A 20,053-nucleotide genomic window follows, 5' to 3' on the forward strand; every position below is an offset into this window, starting at 1 on the left:
AACGTAATTTGGATTGGCTTTTGTTGGTTTCTCACAAATGAATTCCTTTCAGCATCTGGAAATCGATACTTGGGAGACTTGCCATAGCTGTCTTCCTAAGGTTGATTGAATTAAAACCATTGGTTTCTCCTCTTTTTTTTTTTTTTTGGATCTTATTCTGCATTAATCATCTTGACTTTCATGGGTTAATACAAAGAATAGAAACTTGAAAAAGTGGGTAGAGAAGTGTCATTCCTAGGCATTAAATATTTTAGTGACAGCAGGGTAAGACTCGATTCGAGGCCAAACTAGTAATGTTTCAGGCCAGTAGATTCACATATGTGTGAAAGCCTTTTCTATGTGCATGACAGAACACTCTCCTATATTTGTCCATGTAGAAAATACTTAAATCTTCCATTCTCATTTTCAATAAACAAATGAAGACATTCTCAACATCTTAAAAATGACTAATTCAAAGTCACATAGTAGGTGAAGGAAAAAAAATTCTTATCACAAATGGGATATGTTTTATGATAGAAATTTTAGAATCAGATGACCAAAAAGAAGAAAACTTCCGTCATGTAGAATCTCCCTGACTGCAAGTAACAAAAAGTTCTAGGAATCCATATGTGGCAGGTAAGCACTCCCCTCCCTGTGGTCTCCACCTCCATTGGCATGAGGGAGGTAGAGTCCTCAGGACTCTGCAAACACCCCTTCTTTCCCTCCCCTGCAGCTCCCATGGCATTCTCACCTCTCCCTGCCTTGAGATGGCAGGATGAACTATCCCGGAGCTACTTATCTCACTTGGTCTGGTCCTCCCTCTTGCCCCAAGGCTTGAATGCCCTAAAGGCTCTTGTGCCCAATGTCCCTGACCCTAACCCCCAAATTGTCAAGTCTTTTATATCTTATATATCTTATCAACCTTGAGCCTCCAGCCTTTTCTAAATCTTCTCTTCATCTTCTTGCTGTATCTCTCTCACACAGTGGCTGCTTTCTTTTCCACACCCTCCATACCACAGGGCACAGACAGGGGTTGGATGTCCTTCTTATTCTTCATTGCCACTTCCAGATCCTTCTGCTTGTCTTCTCCCTGAAAACCCTAGCTTTGAATCTCAATCAGATTGGAAACCCTCTTTTTCCTATTGCAGACATCTTCCTACCCTACTTCCCCCCATTCCTCATTTTTTGAAGCATGTTCTACGTCATACTTTCCATAAGGACTATAACCATTCTTGCTACAAATCTTAGAGGTTTTCAGTATTCACATAAATAATGATTCTAGTTCACTCCCCTCTCATCTCCTTGACTTCCTCCCCTCCAGTGATGTTGTTCTCTACTCTAGCTCACCCTTCTCTTCCTGGTCATGCCCTAGACCTCACCATTACCAATAACCATGGCATGTCCGCATATTGGTTTGAAGCATACCCCTCTGATGTTCTCTGTTTGCAATTCACTCCCTCTAGTATCCCAATGACAAAATTTTTTCAGCATCACTGGCATGCATGGTCCACAGATCCTTCTTCTTTTCAAAGTCTTTGAACCCCCTCATGTCCTCACCTCCCTCTTTACCATACTTAGATCCTATGGTCCAAATTATATCACTCCCTTGCACATATTGTTAATTTCTTTTCTTTTTCTCCCTTTATCATATTCTCTTGGCAAAACCCCGCTTAAATCCAACTCTCTGCTGATTCTGTGTTTGTTCAACTGACCATGGCTAGAGAAAAGCTCACGATCATGCTGACTGGAGCCCCTTTCAATTCATGGCCATGAACCTCAAGTGGGCCTTTCTTGTCACCAAGGAATCTCATTACATTTTCCAAGCTCATTTATGCTCCTGCTCCTCAAGGGAACTATTTCACATATTTTTCTCTCTTTTCTAGTCTCTTCCACTATCCTTACTCTCAGCTTGCTGCCTATCACTAAGAAAATAGAGACAATTAGAAGAGGACACTTCCAGATGTTTCCATCACCATATCTACCCACCTAATTGCATCTCGTTTAATAAGCTCTGCCTGGTCTCCTTGGTGGATGAGTCACTTCTGCTCCATCTACAAATAATGCCTCCACTTTAGCACAAGTTCCCATGCTTTCACCTACTCAGGAAAGTTACAAAAAATTTTTTTGAGGGATCCCCTGTCTATATAAAAAAATTTTAAGTTTATTTATTTATTTTGAGAGACAGCGAGAGAGAGAGAGTGTGAGCACAAGCAGGGGAAAGGCAGAGAGAGAGAGAGAGAGGGAGAGAGACAATCCCAAGCAGGCTCCACGTTGTAGGTGGCTCTGTAGGTGCAGAGCCTGAATCAGGGCTCAATCTCCCGAACCATGAGATCATGACCTGTGCCCAAATCAAGAGTCAGACATTCAACTAACTGAGCCACCCAGGCACCCCTCTATAAAATTTTTGATTAAAAGATGTATTAGAAAATTCATGGGCCCATGTGAGGTATAGTGATTTGTTATGAAGATTGAGGATAATGGGTAAAGAAGTTCTTTTTTTATTTTTTAATTTTTTTTTATTTATTTATTTTTTTTAATTTTTTTTTTCAACGTTTTATTTATTTTTGGGACAGAGAGAGACAGAGCATGAACGGGGGAGGGGCAGAGAGAGAGGGAGACACAGAATCGGAAACAGGCTCCAGGCTCTGAGCCATCAGCCCAGAGCCCGACGCGGGGCTCGAACTCACGGATCGCGAGATCGCGACCTGGCTGAAGTCGGACGCTTAACCGACTGCACCACCCAGGCGCCCCTATTTTTTAATTTTTAACGTTTATTTATTTTTGAGACAGAGAGAGACAGAGCTTGAACAGGGGAGGGTCAGAGAGAGAGGGAGACACAGAATCTGAAAGAGGCTCTGGGCTCTGAGCTGTCAGCACAGAGCCTGATGCGAGGCTCGAACTCGCGGACTGCGAGATCATGACCTGAGCTGAAGTTGGACACTTAACTGACTGAGCCACCCAGGTGCCCTAAGAAGTTCTTATGTATTTATTGTCCCAGCAGCAGAAGTGAAGAGTCTGCATAGTGCTCGGGCACTATTTGTCTTTCCATTCAGATCGAGGGACCATCCCTTTTGTTTCTGATTGTCAGTGTGATGCTTCTGGCTCCTTTCACATCTCCCATCTTAAGAAAAGGGAACGAGGCTGTAATTACTTTGTCATGGCTCTTCAGAACCGTTTGTATCAAGGTAATATCGATCTTCTTGCCTCTGCATTTCCCTAATACCATTTATTTAATGCTGGTTATCTTATTACTCATAAAGCTGCATCATCCATTGTGCGGCCTGTGAATGCTCGCTTCCAAGGGCTCTCTTGAAGGTTGGTTCTGTGCTTCACTGCTGACCACCTTAAATACAAGTCTTACCCAGAGCATGGAGGGAAATCTGAACAACACTTTATGTTACATTTAACACTCAGAAGTTTACTGAATGAATGTAGAACATAGTCTTCTCTTAGCCTAACACGTTAGGCTGTACTCACTGCATTCCTAGGGTGTGCTCGCTTTCATTGCTGATCCCACTCCTGCCTCGCACACACTGCCACCCGGGAAGAAGAATAAGAGGGGCCCATGAGCAGAATGAGAAGAGTGGCTTCATTCACCCCAGACCTTTGTTCATTCCTCTGAACCAACGTGACTTACCATCAACTTGGGAGAGCATGACATTGCCACATTGATTGGAGACCAGAAAGGACGTCATCTGGAAGTGCCCCCTGGTGCCGTAGAGAGAGCAGCTGTCTCATAAAGCCCTTAGGAGAGATAGGCATGTCGCCTCTGAAGACTGCCTGGCACGGAGACTGCAGAGGGACAGGATGACTGACGTGGGTGTCAGTGGCAGGAGCATACAGAATAAGGGATGCCTGCCATCACTTCCCTGCTGTGAACTGGAGGTGGGGCCTGCGGTCGGAACACAGACTGATGTGTCACCCAGGCCCGTACATACCCAACAGTTGGTGGCAGACCTCTGAAGTCATCCTGTGTCCTATATGAGTCATCCAAAATCAGCACATCAGCCCCATTCTAGTGCCCTAATCTTGCACAGTCTTGCAAAAGAAATAATGCTTTGGTGAGTGGGAGGAATCCATAGAACTGAGGCCTGGCCCTGGATCCCCAGAATTCCACCACAGACATAGGCCCTGGAGCCCTTCGGGGCAGCTGATTGATTCCAAGGATGCCTGAAGGGTAATGGAGATATTAGAGATATCCCTGGATAATGGAGAGTGTCCTGAAGGGAAAACACAGTCTATGCTCGCCCCTGTCCAGGCTTGGGGCTTTCCATCCAGATGGCAGTGCTGGCCCCGGCCAATGTACCAGGCATTGAAGGGAGACAGAGCACGTCAAGGAAGGCACTCCTGGTGGTTACTAGGGTTCAAAGGTCAGGTCTGGGGACACCCTGCCCAGATGGCCCTAGTGGTCCCTCACCAACTTGGCATCACAAATCAACTGTCATCATATCAGTGAAACTTAACCTGAACACTCTTCTTGAAACATCAAATGTCTCCCTCCAACAACTGATACTCCCAATCCCTCTCTTCCCTTGCTTATATTAGAGATAGCACTTATTTCCATCAGATATATATTTCCTTTTAAATTTCACTTATTGCCTGTAGCCACCCACTAGAAGGTAAACTCAATGAGGGCAGTGATTTTTGTTTGTTTTGTTTACTTTTCTGTTTCTAGAACTGGAACAAGGTAGGTGCTGTATCTCTTTTTTTTTTTTTCAACGTTTATTTTTATTTTTGGGACAGAGAGAGACAGAGCATGAATGGGGGAGGGGCAGAGAGAGAGGGAGACACAGAATCGGAAACAGGCTCCAGGCTCTGAGCCATCAGCCCAGAGCCCGACGCGGGGCTCGAACTCACGGACTGCGAGATCGTGACCTGGCTGAAGTCGGACGCTTAACCGACTGCGCCACCCAGGCGCCCCAGGTGCTGTATCTCTTGAATGAACGACTAAACCACTTACTGTTGACTTTTTGTTCTTTCTCTTAGGACCACCTGGATTTACGTTTATAGTATTATTTAAAAATTTTATTGTTTATTTATTTTTGAGAGAGAGACAGTGAGAGCAGGGAGAGAGGGAGAAAGAGAATCCAAAGCAGGATCTAGGCTCTGAGCTGTCAGCACAGAGCCCAACCTGGGGCTCGAACTCACCAACCGTGAGATCATGACCTGAGTCAAAGTCAGACGCTCAACCGACTGAGCCACCCAGGCACCCCCCATATATAGTATTATTTAAAAGTCAAGACTATGTTGCACATATTATTTACTAACTGGCTTTAACACTATTTCATGAATATTATGTTTCCATTCTTTAGTCTTCTGTAACATTTTAATGACTGCCTGTTTCAAAGTTTATTTATTTATTTTGAGAAAGAGAGAGAGAGAGAGAGAGAGAGAGAGAGAGAGAGACAGCATGAGTAGGGGAGGGGCAGAGAGAGGGAGAGGGGGAATCCCAAGCAGGCTCCATGCTATCAGTACACAGCCTGACATGGGGCTTGATCTCACGAACCACGAGATCACGACCTGAGGAGAAATTAAGAGTTGGACGCTTAAGTGACTGAGCCACCCAGGTGACCCATGACTGCATATTTCATTGTATAGATAAATCACATCTTATTTACCTAGTGCTCTAGTGATAGAAAGTTGCATTTTTCCAAGGACTAACAATTATACTGCAGTGATGATTTAGCCATTCCTGTGATTAATTCTTTAATAACAGTAATTATCATAATTTATTAGGTACTTCCTTTGTGTTAGGCTCTGGGCTCAGAACTTTATTTTTTATTTTTATTAAAAATTTTTAATGTTTATTTTTGAGAGAGACAGCACGAGCAGGGGAGGGGCAGAGAGAGAGGGAGACCCAGAATCCGAAGCAGGCTCCAGGCTCTAAGCTGTCAGCACAGAGCCTGACTTGGGGGTCAAACTCACAAGCCATGAGATCATGACCTGAGCCAAGGTCAGACGCTTAACCAACTGAGCCAACAAGGCACCCCTGTGCCCGGAACTTTACATGCACTATCTTAATTAATCCTCTTAACAGGCCTATGAGGAAGTTATTTGTGGCAGGAATTAGTAGAAACTGAGGTTAAGTAACTTGCTCAGGGTCATGTAGGTAGAATGTGGCAGAGCTAGGTTTTAAACCCAGGTATGACCCCACTGGCCGCATGCCAAATTGAGATGCTCTGCCAATTTTGCAGGGTAATTTTCTAGAAATGGAATTTCTGCTTGATGCCCAATTCTTAAAAAGTCAGGTGTTTTGGAGAGATTTAATTCATTTATTGTTAGTTTAGGAGAAAGTCCTAGTTATAGCATTTCTTGTCATAGAGCCACAGAAAGAAGAAAACTTAAACATTTTTTTAATATTATTCATACTCTGAAAATAGTACACACATATGATAAAAATTCAAGTTATATCATGGTGTTTAGTGAAAAATGAATCTGCTTTCTACCTCACATTTTTCAATCCTACCAACTTAGAGGTGTCACCATTAATAGTAATTCATATCCTTCCAGAAATTAGAGAACTTAAAAAAAAATTTAATTGTTTTTAGAGAGAGAGTGGGCACACGAACAAGGGAGAGGGGCAGAAGAGAGAGAGAGAGAATCTTAGGTAGGCTCTATGCTTAGCATGGAGCCCACTGTGGGGCTTGATCTCATGACCCTGGGATCATAAGTCATGGATCATGAGTCTGGGATCATGACCTGAGCTGAATCAAGAGTCAGATGCTCAACCTACTGAGACACCCAGAATCCCCTAAAGGTTACTTAAAGAAAATTAAAAATTGGAAAGAGCTTTGGGAATCCCAAAAATAAAAATTAAGAGTTTTAAGGAGATAAGCAAGCATTATAATGAAGAAAGAGCAAGCAACCACCCAATTTTTCTCCTTTCCCTTCAGACCCTCATGTGGCTCAAGGTAGATGATGATTCTTGCCAATTTTTTTCTTTTTAAAAGCTATTTTCATATTAATGAGGGCAGGAATCTTGTCTGTTTTATCAGATAGAATTTTTTTAATTAAATTTTTCTTGTCTCTCCAATGCCTGGCACACACTCAGTACTCAATAAATTTCTAGTTGAATACATGAAATTATTCTAAGAACAATATTGCTTACTTGGCTTTTGGATGCTCCATTCTGAGGGAAATAAGAAGCCACTCTCAGTCTCACAGAGGACCATGGAGACACCTTGACCATCCTCTATGAAGCCAGTGAAGACGGTTTCCCTGGCCTTGACCTTGCAGGTGTCAGAAGAGAGGAGTCTAGACCTGGAGGCGGGGTTGGGGCAGAGGGAGGGTGGTCAAGAGAGGAGAGACATCTGGGAATCCAGTCAAAATGGATCTCATAGGGCCCCCCAAAATGTGACTCAATGGGAATAGTCAAGATGTATGTTTTCTCATCCTTTAACTTCTAGGTGTGTATGTCCTTGATTCCTATCAGTTTTGAAAAGTCCTCAGTGAGCCAGCTTTCGCAACACTGCCAGGAACTCTTGAATGTGAATATGCCACAGTTTGTTTATCCATTCACAAGCTGAAGGACATTATGTTTGCTTTCAATTTGGGGTTAGTATGAATAAGGTCATTATAAATATTTGCAAATAGGTTTTTCTGTAAACTTCAATTTTTCTTTGGTAAATACCTAGGAGTGGGATCCCTAAGTTTTATGGTAAGTGTATACTTAACTTTATAAGACACTGCCACTGTTTCCAAAACGATTACCATTTTGTATTGCCACTAGCAATGCATGAAAGGTCCAGTTTTCCCACATCCTCACTAGCACTTGGTATTGTTAGTTTTTTGATTTTAGCTATCCTAATAGGCATGTATCTTATTGAGGTTTTAATTTACATTTCCTTAATGATTAATAATGTTGAACATCTTTTCATGAGTTTACTTTAGTGAGTGTTAAATATTTTACCCATAGTTTTCATTGGATTCTGTTTTTTTCCCAGATAGCTTTATTATTATTATTATTATTTTTTCAATTTTTTTTTTTCAACGTTTATTTATTTTTGGGACAGAGAGAGACAGAGCATGAACGGGGGAGGGGCAGAGAGAGAGGGAGACACAGAATCGGAAACAGGCTCCAGGCTCTGAGCCATCAGCCCAGAGCCTGACGCGGGGCTCGAACTCACGGACCGCGAGATCGTGACCTGGTTGAAGTCGGACGCTTAACCGACTGCGCCACCCAGGCGCCCCTATTATTATTTTTTAATATGAAATTTATTGTCAAATTGGTTTCCATACAACATCCAGTGCTAATCCCAACAGGTGCCCTCCTCAGTGTCCATCACCCACTTTCCCCTCCCTCCCACCCCCATCAACCCTCAGTTTATTCTCAGTTTTTTTTTTGTTTTTGTTTTTCTTTTTTTTAAAAATTTTTTTTTCAACGTTTATTTATTTTTGGGACAGAGAGAGACAGAGCATGAACGGGGGAGGGGCAGAGAGAGAGGGAGACACAGAATCGGAAACAGGCTCCAGGCTCTGAGCCATCAGCCCAGAGCCCGACGCGGGGCTCGAACTCACGGACCGCGAGATCATGACCTGGCTGAAGTCGGACGCTTAACCGACTGCGCCACCCAGGCGCCCCTTGTTTTTTTTTTTTTTTCAACGTTTATTTATTTTTGGGACAGAGAGAGACAGAGCATGAATGGGGGAGGGGCAGAGAGAGAGGGAGACACAGAATCGGAAACAGGCTCCAGGCTCTGAGCCATCAGCCCAGAGCCCGACGTGGGGCTCGAACTCACGGACCGCAAGATCGTGACCTGGCTGAAGTCGGACGCTCAACCGACTGCGCCACCCAGGCGCCCCAGTTTATTCTCAGTTTTTAAGAGTCTCTTATGGTTTGGCTCCCTCCCTCTCTAACTTTTTGGATTCTGTTTCTTTAAAAACTTCTTATTTCGAAAATCTTATTAGATCTTATTAGAATTCTACTACTTTTTTTGGGGGCACCTGGGTGGCTCAGTCGGTTGAGCCTCCGACCTCAGCTCAGGTCATGGTCTCGCGGCTCGTGAGTTTGAGCCCCGCGTCGGGCTCTGTGCTGACAGCTCAGAGCCTGGAGCCTGCTTCTGCTTCTGTGTCTCCCTCTCTCTCTGCCCCTAACCCACTTGCATTCTGCCTCTGTCTCTCTCAAAAATAAATAAACATTAAAAGAATTCCACTACCTTTTCTACTAATGTCTGTTTTCTGGTACAGGATTCTAGTTAGAATCCCACTTTGCATTTTGTGGGGGTGATTTTTTTCTTCATCTGTTCTAAGCCATGACAGCTCCTCAGACTGTCCTTGTATTTCACAACCTTGAGTCCTGGTCAGTTATTTTGTAGGGTGGTCCTTTGTTTGGCTTGCCTGATGATTTCTCACAATTAGGATGAGATTGTACATTCTTGTCAAAAGTGCCGCAAAATGATACATTGTCCCCTGGGCTTCATATTAAAGGGCTCGTGATGTCAATGAATCCTGCTACTGGTGATGCTAACCTTGACCACTTTAAGGTGGTGTCTGATGAGCTTTTTAACTCTAAAATGGTCTTTCCCTTTGCAGTTAATAAATGTCTTGGGTAGATATTTTGAGACTATGAAAATATCCCTGTTCCCTTCACATTGCACCCAGGAATTTCAGCATTTGTAAATGGATCATGGATGCATCCGTTTTTACTGTGTTTTTTTCTTACACCGAGTAGGAATGTTTTTCATTTCTCTCTTTTTGACTTTTACAGAATTCTATTTTATAGGGGAAGAAGGGTCCCTACTTCCCATTTATTTATTTATTTGATTATTTGTATCAGCATGCACACACGGATATTTATTTTATTCTACTGATTAAAGTTTAACACTGTCATTGGTTGTTCAAACTATTCCATCTTTAGCTATTAGGGGCTCCGTTAGGCTACCTCTTGTGTTCTTTTGGCAAATCCCATGCTTTTCCGAGCAATTCCCATTTTTCTGCCACAAGATCTTATGTACTTTTCCTGACCAAGGCCTAGTATCACTTACTTATTGTTCTTTTTTTAAATTTTTTTAAGCTTTATTTATTTTTGAGGTAGAGAGAGAGAGAGAGAGAGACAGAGAGACAGAGTGTAAGTGGGGGAGGAGCAGGGAGAGGGAGACACAGAATCCGAAGCAGCTCCAGGCTCTGAGCTGTCAGCACAGAGCCCGACGCGGGGCTCGAACTCACAAACCGCGAGATCATGACCTGAGCCAAAGTCGGACGCCCAACCCACTGAGCCACCCACATGCCTCCACTTACTTATTCTTAACCAAGGAACCCTGGTTCCTTTGATTAGAAAATGGTAATTAGAAATAAAAATATGGGCACTAGGTGTGCTCTTTACTACTGAGCATCATTGCTTCTCGGCCCACCCAGCAGACAGAGCTAGAAAATGCTTGTCTGGATTGTAGCACACTCTTCCCCACACAGTTCTATTTCTGTCACCATCCATATAGACATTAAAAACAGTGAGTTATTCTGATACTTCTGATTCCAATCCAACACCAAAGTGTTCATTTTAGCCTTTCTCTTTGTAACTTCTTTCTCTCACAGCAAGAAATCTAGCTTTCTTGACCTATAGTTTATTTATTGTTCACTTCTAGTACACGCATGAAGTGGCTCAGAACAGCTAACGCATACCTTTGTGAGAAATACACTTGATAGCCAGATCACAGCATTTTGGTGCCCATGTTCTCCTCTTTGCCTTATGGCATCCAGTCAAGATTCTGTTTTCCAAAGTTACTTAGGTTAGTTCTTTTCTTCCCCGCCCCTTGCCGTGTGGTTATTTATTTGTAATACAGTGACATCCATTTTTCACTTTTCGTATTCTCTCTTGGATGTCCCCCCACATCTTACTTCGTTTTAATTGTCTCTTTAATTTGGCAAGGGGGTGGGTGGGAAATTTGTGAAATGTATGTGAAACCTTACTGCAGTTTGAACAGTCAGAGCTATAGGAAAGGTATGTTTGGAGAACAGTCAAGGCTAGTTTCATTTCTCTTCCTACTTCCTTACCTCCCTCCTCTGCCACTTGGTGGAGATCTGCAGAGAGGAGTCTGCCGGTGAGCGTGAACTTCTGTGGCTGCAGCTTCCAGGGAGTCTAGAGTCAGAGAAGCCCACATTTGGCCGTTAGCAACTTATTAAAGATTTTGCCACAATAAGTTCACCTCCATCGCCTCATATAGTTCCAAAAAAAAACCCCATCACACGTTTTTTCCCCTAGTGATGAGAACTTTTAGCGTCTACTCTCTTAGCAACTTACAGATACTTACATATATTGTAGTATATAGTCATTATGATATATACCTTAAACTTGTACAGTGAGGGTGGCAATTAGATCTCAACAAAACTGAAAGAAAGCAAAAATGACGTTAGCTGAATTCTTACCCATTTGTATGGAGCCTGGCATCTGCCATGCCGTGTGCTCCAGGAGAGCCTGTGCTCACATGCGGTCTTCTTGGATAGGCTCACTTCCTTCAGATTTCATGCTGTTGAGTTGCTCTGAGACCTCAGCTCTCTGATGGGTTCAAAAAAATACTATGCTTTTTATCCAGATGTTTCATGTTGCTGGAGTAAGACTGATGCTCTGTCCAGCTTTTTATGTCTCAGGCACAGTGTAAACACGTGAGGGGCACTCCTGTGCACGCTGCTGTTTAAGGCATCTTATGTGAATGCTTGGTTGTTCCAAAGACTTTATTTCTCCCTTAGCTTATCAACTTGTGAACCTCTTCCATGTCTATCTAAGTGGGTCATAGGCCCACTGAGGGTCACAGAAGGAGAACTTGATTTTTCTTATTTCTCCTAAAGTGCTCAGTGCAGCAGGCTCCGTATGCTATTGGCTAAAAAGTTTCAATCATTCACACTCCAGTTTAAACCTATTTCTTTTCCTATCTTTAATTGGCAGAGCTGGGGAAAGCACCACTCGCCCCTGTACTGGGTTGAATAATATCCTTCAAAAGTTCATGTCTGCCCAGAACTTGTGAATGTGACCTTATTTGGAAATGGGGTCTTTATAGATATAATCAATTTAAGATGAGGTCATACTGGAGTAGGGTCAGCCGTAAATCCAACATGACTGATGTCCTTATAAGAGGGAAATTGGACACAGAGACATAGGCACTCAGGGAAGTAGGCCACGTGGAGAGGGAGGCAGAGATTGGAGGGATGCTGCCAGAAGCCAAGGGATGCCAAGGATTTTCAGCAACGACTGGAAGCTAAGAAGAGTTGAGGAAGAATTCAACGTAGCGTCTCAGAGGGAGCATGGCCCTGCTGACATCTCGGTTTCAGACTTCTAGACTCCCCCACTCTTCAGGACCGTGGGATAATAAGTTTCTGTTGTTTGAAGCCCCAGGTCGGTGGTATTTTGTTATGGAGGTCACTGGAAGGAAACACACACCCAGTTTGTTACATCATGCGGTTCACTTCTGCCTCTACGATACAGGTGCAAAACTCTTTAGGTTTTCCGGGCAATTCCTTCATCCTTTCTTCATAGTCTTTTTTTCATACTTGTTCAGCCTATGTATGAGCATACATTTTCTCTAGTCAAAAGGGCTCTTGAAGAAAAGCTTTAAGGGAAAGCATTCCATATACAATATGGGAGAGCTGTGGCCTGCACATGGAGAAATGTCTTAGGATTTCAGAACAGCGGCCCATTCAGAGTCAGTGGTGGATGTGGTTTCCAACAGAATTAATGTGATGCTAAGCTATGCTTGATTTTCACCCACCAGAGAGATCCCTAAGATCCATGCAAACAGCTTTGGTCTCTACAAAGTTTCCCCATGAAGAGCCATTTCAGTTTAATGTGGTCTGGCCCATTGGTCTTCAGGATGCATTTTTGTGGTGATAGAATAGTCACTGGTTTCTTTAGAAGAGAGACGGAAATGGCTCCCTAGAAGCCTCCAAGTATTTTCCATCTACCCAGTTGATCAGACAGCCTTACCCTTTAAATCTCTACCTGCTGGGACTGGAATAAGGATGGCCTTTTAAAGTGGTCTGCCAAATAGGAAATGGTTTTTGTACTCCAAAGGATGAGCAGGAAATGCATTGGAGATTTGTCTCACTCCTTTCCCTGGTTTCATATCCCAACATATTTTTCCCCCTCACAAAAAATAAGTTTTACCACTGGCTAATTTCTCTTTCTTTTTCTGAATTCTTCCTTTTGACTTATTTCTTTATTTCCCTGCTCTTTGATTTCCTTTCTTTCTTCTTTCATTGCGTTCTGAATTTCTTAGGCCCTACATCCAAGAAGCTGCTGGATTGACTTGCCCCCACACATCTGTATTTGATCTTATGGGCTTGCTCTGGATAAGGAGGGTGTTTCTGGTGGGGACTATAATTCTCTCACCACCAACTGCAGAGATCTCAGCTCTGGATTTCACTTCCTCTTTGAGCGGCCTTGGATCAGAGGGGCCTCGTACGTGTTGGGGGAGCTGCTGAGTTGATCAAGAACTTTCAGGTTGGATCAGACCCAGATGTTCTGGACTTTCTGGCAGGAAGTAGCCTGGACTACACTTTCAGGCTTCTCAACCAAGAAATCTGAAGGATTCCAGGGGATGAAGAAATGAGCTTAAACTGACAAGATGACATTTAGCAGGGGTATATGTGAAGGGGATCAGAATATTCCATTCCAGGATATGCCACTTAGGCATAAAGATGATTTTGAGCTGAAAGCAATTAAGAAACATCAGACTCAAGAGGAACTCTCTGCCCTTCCCGTTTGTGTCTAAAAGCAGGGCATAAATTTCCTTTTTATAAAGGTAACATAAAATTACATTTGTAAAGATGTCCACCACTTCTGTACTAGGAAGAAGAGAATGATTCTTAATTATTCTAGAAAATTTTCAGCAAAGAAGGCACCAACTCAAGTCTTCATAACAAACCTTACTAAAAAACCTTTATCTATCGCTGGTTTCCCCATATATTTATTTACTTTTTCACAATTTACCACCCCTAGGAGCCCTTTATCTAGTCAAATTTCTGCAATTTATCACCTTTTGTTAAAATTTATGTGAGCTGAGCTTCTGAGTCTAATTGCTTTTGTGGGCTTTCACTTTTTTTCTATGAACACCTCCCCCCCCCGCCTATGCATGTAAAATAAAAAATATCAATGGTAAAAAGTATGTATTCCTTTTCTTCTACTAATCTGACTTTTGTCAGTTTAATTTGCACCCCCCAGCTACTGAATCTGAGAGGGTAGAGGAAAAAAGTTTGTTTTTCCTTTCCTATATGCAAGTATCTGAACTAAGAGTCAAAAAATCTGCTACATGAGTTCAGGTGGTTTAGCAGCTCTAGGAGCAAGGGAAAAAGAAACTAGTCAATAGTAACATCAGTGTTAGTCAAAACTTTTCCTTATGGCTTATTTGCATATTAATGCCCATCTTAGTGTAGACTAATAGAAATAGCATAGCAGTAAGCAAGATCCATATGAGCCACAGCTTATCGTAAAGACCAGGATAGAAAATTGCCTGTGTGGTAGATTAGTTACAAAAATGTTCCCAATATCTTTCAACCTCCTCCCTGTTTCCACACATTTTGCAATTTGACCATGCAACTCCTCCCATCTAGAAGGGAAGTCTATTTCTCCATGCCTTGAATCAAGCCTTGTGATTTGCTTTGGCCTGTATAGAATGTTGCAGAAATGATGGTGAAACTTTTCTGAGCCTAAACTTTGTGAGCCCTTGGACGTTTTCACACTTTTTTCTGGAACCATGCTTCTGTCATGTGAACAAACTCAGGCTAGTCTGCTGAATGCTGAGAAACCCATGGCCTAGTCATGTCTGTCATCCCAGTTAAGACACAGCCAACCACCACACCTGAGAGGAGACTATCAGACCAGTCAGCTCCCAGCTTACTGACAGTTGGCTGCAAATACGTACATGAGCTCAGCTGAGATCAGCTAAGCCTAGCCCAGATAAGGAGAGTGACCCAGCTGACCTGTGGTCTCGTGAGCTATAGTGAATGGCTGTTTCTTAAACCATTAACATTTGGTCTGTTACACAGCAATAGCTTACTGATACAGCTTTGAAAGCACATCTTATAACAGTTGCTATAAGCCTCCATTGTTAAAGCAATGGATGATATTGCCTTTGTAGAAGGGAAGACGGGGTGGCGTGGCAGCTCTGGAGACTGTGGGGTTCAGAGGCTGGTGCCGGACCCACAGAGTAAAACCTGAAGGCCAGCTCATCTGATGACAGAGCAAAGAAAAGCAGCAACCCAGGGAGTGGCCTGCACTATCAGTTTGTGGGGGCAACGGGCATGTATTTCCAATGGATCCAGTATAGACCACAGCCTGGAGAGATTTTAGAGAGACTCTGCTTAAGAGGGTAATCTGGAGGGGAGTCAGGATTCTAAATGACAGGATCTTTGGAGTGGCCTGCTGAAGGGACTTAAGGGTTGTAATAAGTGGCTGGTTGGAGGGAGTATGGGATGAATTAAGGAGACTGAGTGAGAGACTGAGTAATTTCCTAATTACTCTGAGCAAGTGTAAATCTGCCTTGTAGGGTTATTGTGAGGATTAAATGAACTATTCTGTGCAAAGTCCCTGGGGCGCTAGAGTATGCCCGCAGTAAGTGGCAACTCTTGGAAACAGCTTTCACTACTGTTGGGTCAGTGGGTTTAGGTTACCCCCAACTCAGCCAAGGCAGAGAGCAACGGAAAAGAATGATAGAAGAGGATAAAGGGAGGCAGAGGGCTGAGGGGAGGGGAGGGATGGAGAAAGGGAAAATGGAAGCAAAACAATGATAAAGGGAAAGGGTTTTTTTTTTTTTTTTTTTTTTTTTTTTTTTTTTTAATAGGAGAGGAATAGAGAAAAAGAAGAACATTGAGCTGGGGTCAAAATGTAAACATTATGACTCAGATACAGTCTTCTCTCCCCCAAAGAAGTTGATCTCCCATTGCTGGAAACAACAACTTCAATTGATGTGGAAAAAACACTTTAAGTGTTTTCATGCTTTCTAGCATGAAATAATCCTTTGTGAGTAAATACACAGTTGACTTAAAGTACAAGCTTCACAGAGGGTTTCTTTCTGCTTTGCAAGGTGTTTCCTCTTCCTTTCTCTTCTCAAGCTCTAATGTTCAGTAGGTTAGCTGTATTAAATGCATTTTTGACTTACAGTATTTTCTTTTTTTAAAAGTTATTTATTTATTTATGTATTTTCTTTTTTAAAGTTATTTATGTATTTTCTTTTTTAAAGTTATGTATGTATGTATGTATAAATAAAGAGAGAGAGAGAGAACGAGCAGGAGAGGGACAGAGAGAGGGAGACAGAGGATCTGAAGCAGGTTCTGTACTGACGGCAGAGCCAGGCGTGTGGCTCAAACTCAAAAACCGTGAGATCATGACCTGAGCCAAAGTCAGATGCTTAACCCAACTGAGCCACCCAGGTGCCCCTTGACTTATAATATTTTCAGCTTAAAATAGGCTTATTGGGGCATAATTGTATTGCAAGTTGAGGAAGATCTGTAACTAGTTATTTTTACTGTATTAGAAATTAAAATAGAAATTTAAAATTTTTATTAATCCATTTAAAAATAAAAAGAAAGTAAATAGCTATTATAGACTAATATAAATAACATTTAAAAGTGGAAGATAACTAGATTCCTAAAAAAATTAGTAAGAAAGCTGGTTTTACATTTTTTTTTCAAATTCCTTCAATATCTGGCTTCATAGAAGATGCATGTATTTAAGCCTATATCTAATAGAAGATATATACTTTGGCATTGAAACTATTGTGGTAACGTGCTGTGTAGACTCTGGAAAACTCCACTGTACCTTCTTGACAGGGTGAGAGTGAAAAAGACAAACAATGCCTTAGCAGGAGCATGAAAATAGCTTTGATCTCACGGACCCCCTGGCAGGATCTTGGAAGGACCCACAGGAAGATCTGGATCATTTTGAGAATTGCTGCTCAAGAACTTTCTCCGTTCACTTCCAGAAAAGCTTTCCACATCCCTTTCCTGTCTGATGGGAATCCCTCCTGTGTCACACCTTCCTTCCACCCTGCTGGCATCCTCCTTTACCTTCCCTGGGCCAAGGACAGTGTCTGGGCTGTAAGGAAAGATGTTGAATTTTCCAGGAGGGAAAACACCTGCAGGGTTATTTCAAATATGTTATCCCCACCACTAAGAGGAAGGTAACTTGAAAGAAGAGGATGGTTCCCACCAACAGTGCAAGAGGGTTCCCGTTTCTCCACATTGTCGCCAGCATCTGTTGTTTCCTGATTTGTTACTTTTAGCCACTCTGACCGGTGTGAGGTGGTATCTCAGTGTGGTTTTGATTTGTGCTTCCCTGATGATAAGTGACGTTGAGCATCTTTTACTGTTGGTAGGAATACAAACTGGTGCAGCTGCTCTGGAAAACAGTGTGGAGGTTCTTCAAAAAATTAAAAATAGAACTACCCTACGACCCACCAACAGCACTACTAGGAATTTATCCAAAGGATACAGGAGTGCTGATGCATAGGGGCACTTGTACCCCGATGTTTATAGCAGCACTTTCAACAATAGCCAAACTATGGAAAGAGCCTAAATGTCCATCAACTGATGAATGGATAAAGAAAATGTGGCTTATATGTACAATGGAATACTACTCGGCAATGAGAAAGAATGAAATCATGCCATTTGCAGCAACGTGGATGGAACTGGAGGGTATTCTGCTGAGTGAAATAAGTCAGTCACAGAAAGACAGATATCATATGTTTTCACTCATACGTGGATCCTGAGAAACTTAACAGAAGACCATGGACGAAGGGAAGGGGAAAAATAGTTACAAACAGAGAGGGAAGGAAGCAAACCACAAGAGACTCTTAAATCCACAGAACAATCTGAGGGTTGATGGTGGGGGGAGAGGGGAAAACGGGTGATGGGCATTGAGGAGGGCACTTGTTGGGATGAGCACTGGGTGTTGTATGCAAGTGATGAACCACGGGAATCCACCCCCAAAACCAAAAGCATACTTGACACACTGTATGTTGGCCAATTTGACAATAAATTATATTAAAAAAAAAGAAAGGAGAGGATGGTTGAAAGTGAAATGTGTTAGGGACAGGGAGTAGCAGAATTGTGCCCTCAGTGCCTGCTGGGTGGGGCATTGGAACGCTCTGCCTAGCCTGCCTAGCAAATGTTATGTTCTTTCAGCTGCATTTATCACCTGCCTCTTCAATTAATGAGACCAGCTCCCTTCTCTGATGGTCAATTCACTAGTTTCTTTCTTCCCCATTTTGCTTTGGGGACCAGAGTAGGAAAACATCTGCGTTTCCTTTTGCATAGGGATAGACAGATATCATATACTATTAGTGTCTCATAACCAAGATCTATAAACTCAGCCCAGGGTGATAAAGCTGGGTGATTTTTCCCCCCACTGTCTTTCATGTCAATCCTCCTTCATCACAACATCATCAATCAATCAAATTGCTCTTGGAGTTCCTTGTGTTACCATGGCAACGCCTCCCCGCAGAGTTAAAAATAAAACTTCTGTATTCCTACTGAAATTTGGAGAGAACAAGAACCTAATTGCCTGGCGGTCCTCATCATGGGCACACCGCTCCTTTGGCAAAGCCACCCAGCCACTTTGTCCTGGAGAATGAAGATGTGCTGTAAACCCCGAGTTCTGTGTCTGTCTCCCCAGGGCAGCACCCGTGGGAAAGTGAGGCTGCCCCTTGCAGAGCTGGTTGGTGCTTTTCATCACAGACCCACTGGAGTCTTCCCTGTTTTTAGGCTCGGGGTCCTTTATAGATACCTTCTCTGTGGTTTGGCAAATCCGCGGGGAAGAAGGAAAAAAAAAATCAATGCAGAAAGCAGGGTTGGAAGCTTTAAGCACTCTCTTGGACACTTTAGATTGCTTAATAAGGAAAAGATTTCTGCAGAGATGTTGCTTCTTTTAGGTTCCCCCAGAGACAGACCCGAGACAAGGACTCAAGGGCAAGCAGTCGATTTGGGAGACACAGGGAACAGCAGTGGGAACGGAGAGGGGAGGTGCCAAGGTAATACTGAGTAGAAAAGATAGCCAGTAAAGATGTTAGAAGCTCAGCCACCACTGTGGGCCATTGGGGCTTAATTCTGTAGGGAAACTCTGAGACGTGGGGGTAAACACTTGACTTTGAGTTATCCTACCCTATCTAAGTCATTTACACAATGACTCTCAAGGGTCTTTGGTTGAAGGCTGCTCCAAGGGTGTTTCTTCCCGGCATTTCTGCTCTGCCATGTGGGGCAGGGCAGTGCTTTGGCTCTATAGAATGCCCGCTGGCACAAAGATTTCGATACCTGCAGTCAGAAGTCTGTGGATAAGGGATTAGGATGGGTCATTGAAAGTGTCAGCTAGGAATGCTCGGACTGGGCCTTTATTTGGGAAGTTAAAGAAGTTCTATCTGAAGCAAGCTTACAGGAAACTAGACCCAGGAGTAGTCAGTATGAAAATAATAAAAAGTGCATAATGGTTTAAAAGTGGTTTTGTTATTGTTCTAGTTTGTATTTTTGAAGTAGGTATTTTCCTACAGTATGCCAGATATTTGAACGGACATTTGAATCTTCACCAGCATAAAATGGCTTTTCATCCTCACCAACCTCTCAGAACTTTAGTTCTTCAAAACCATGCATTTAATCCACAAATACCCTCGTGTCAAAATGTCAATATCATCTGCCTTCCCTAAGTGTGCTTTGCCTTTTCATTCTGCTCCTTTGATGCTTTCCCAAAGATGACTCCTGAGGGTCTGAGCGTGAAGTGACCGGAATATCAGAAACAAGGCTCCCAGAGGAGGGATGGTGACCTCTATGGAGCGTCCATGTGCCAGGCAGCGTGCTATGTGATCTCCGTGGATCATTTCATTTAAAACTCATAACCACTCCGTGAGGGAGATACTCTAATCACCCTACTTTACAAATGAACAAGCAAAGGCACAGTGACTTGAAAGTTCCGCATCTAACACATTTGGGAGCCAGGGTTCAAATCCGGGCTGTCTGTTCCCAGCAAATGTCTTTCATCGCTTTCATTGCCTTTATCTTTTTTTTTTTTTCCTTCTGTTAGTTCTTCCAAATCAAAATTGCTGTTTTGTGTTGACAATTTTCCATATTCAGGTGGACTCTACCACAAAATGTCTAGGACCAA

General features: G+C 42.8%; 1 long non-coding RNA gene across 2 annotated transcripts in view; it reads left to right on the top strand.

Moving 5' to 3' along the window:
• Positions 1-20,053, top strand: part of LOC147571970 (uncharacterized) — a 117,601-nt gene that overhangs the window by 91,466 nt on the left and 6,082 nt on the right. The window lies entirely within an intron of this gene.

Source organism: Puma concolor, chromosome F2 (genome assembly GCF_028749965.1).
Source record: "Puma concolor isolate L17-30 chromosome F2, mPumCon1.1.hap2, whole genome shotgun sequence".
In the NCBI taxonomy this organism is placed as follows: domain Eukaryota; kingdom Metazoa; phylum Chordata; class Mammalia; order Carnivora; family Felidae; genus Puma; species Puma concolor.